Raw genomic sequence first — 2,106 nt, forward strand, 5'->3', positions numbered from 1 at the left:
TACCACAGAAAATCATACAAAAGGTTTGTGTTGTTAAACCTTTGCCTTTTTGTGTTATTATGAATTTGTGGTCAGATTTCAACACAGTTGTTAAATATTTGTTTAACATGTCTGCTTGGCTATCTGTTTTGGGTTTATAGGTCTATCAACATTCAAGTAGATATTAATACCCAGAGGCACTGCAAAGATGGCCATTGAACAGTGAACTGTTTTCTCTATAATAACTGTGTCTCAGATAGCATTCTATACACTATATGTTATATATTATGCTCCCTATGTAGTACTTATTTTTTAGGGAAACACGAATAAAATTTCAAATTATTGTGCAGTTATTTAGGTCACTGAACTGTTCCAGAGGAGCAAAAACCCCACAATGTTTGGTTTAAAGCAGTGTTCTCACTCTGTGTATCAGCCTTTCACAAAATATAAATCAGCATGTTCTGGTTCCTCCCTCCTTTACATCCAACAGGCTGCGAACACTTAGTGCAAAAAGTTGAAAAACAGTGAAAACTTATTACCATTTTTTGTGTGTGTGTGTTGGTTTTACTAAATGATCTGGGTATTAATAGTACATTTCATGTGGTGAATTTCACACTGTGAACACATTCGCAATAAAACTACACCATTTCAGACATCGCTAATGTTGCTTGTGCTGAATATCTAGTGAACGCAAATAAGTGAGATATTTCATGTTGGTGGCCAAATGTGAACCTCTATCACCACTCAACAGGTCTCGTCCCTCCTGAAGATAGACCGCACACTTGTCCAAAGCTTTAACCAGTCTTTATCTTTGACCTCCACTGTGTTCTGTGAAGCACTGCAGAACACTAGAGGGTGGAATAGCTACATTCACAGCACTGACTGCTCAATGGCTAGAAAAGAAGGGGTATGATCAATGCAAGGATGTATTTATCAGGTTAAACAAGCACAGAGTCTACATTCACTTTGTGCTTTCCTAACACTTCGATGGGTGGCAAGACAATGGGGGGTTGCTATGGCAACAGCACTGGAATTATTCTGAATTGAAGATTTTTTTTTATTTTGCTATGAGGGAGATTATGTAAAACAGATGCTACTTTATAAAAGTCATTTAAGGTCCTTTTAAAATCTGATGTTCACTACATGTGCACCTGACCCACACCCCACTGTGCCTTCTTATTTATAAAGTCTCAGTCATGCACTCACTTTGTACGCCACACATGCAAGGCACACATGCTCACACACAAAGAAACTGATATAAAACCCCAAAAACTGGACATAAGGGAGGATTGGCAGTGTGTTTAAGGAATACTTCACCCAAACATGCCACCACTGCTAACAGTAAATCAAAGGATTAGGGGCTTATAGTAGCAGTAGTTGTGGCATTATGCAAAAACCTTTTTAACTTTAGCTCCCATAGCCTTCATTTACTGTTCGACAACATTACCACTGTAGATCAAACATATACAACATAGCTAAACCTCAATAACAACTCAAATACACCCATACAACACATTGAACAAATGCTTAAATTAACGTGAGCCGCTGAGTCATTGCTTTCTCCAAATTCATATCATTCCCAGTGGGATGTAAAGAATTGTCAAAGAAATGTTGGTCCTTTGCGTGTGAGATGTATTTGGTCCAATATACTTGCACTGCAAGCTATGGTTTCACTTTATAGTAATGTTCTTGTGCTTGATTTAAAAGTTTGCATAATTTACAAAAACATTGGCCCCATTAAAATATATAGGTGTGCCTTTCAGAAGTAGTGGAGAAGGACATCTCACTGAGAACAAAAGAGAAATACCCTGACACTGAGACACCCATGTGGAGGTGCAGGAATGACTGAAAAATGAACAAGGCAGTTACAGACAAGAGTCTCAGACATCAATATCATATATATTAAATAAGGGAGTTGCGGTAATAGGGCTCTGGGAGGCATCAATGGCACTAAATATAGCAACTCTGCTTTCACTCAGGAATATTTCTTCTCTGTACCTTTTCCAAAAAAAGGATCCACTCAGACATCTTTCAATATGACGGCAGACAATATTATCTCTTTTATATATTATTGAAAGAATATTTGCAATTTTTTAATATATATATATATATATATATTTATGTATG

Source organism: Ictalurus furcatus, chromosome 10 (genome assembly GCF_023375685.1).
Source record: "Ictalurus furcatus strain D&B chromosome 10, Billie_1.0, whole genome shotgun sequence".
Classification (NCBI taxonomy): Eukaryota; Metazoa; Chordata; class Actinopteri; order Siluriformes; family Ictaluridae; genus Ictalurus; species Ictalurus furcatus.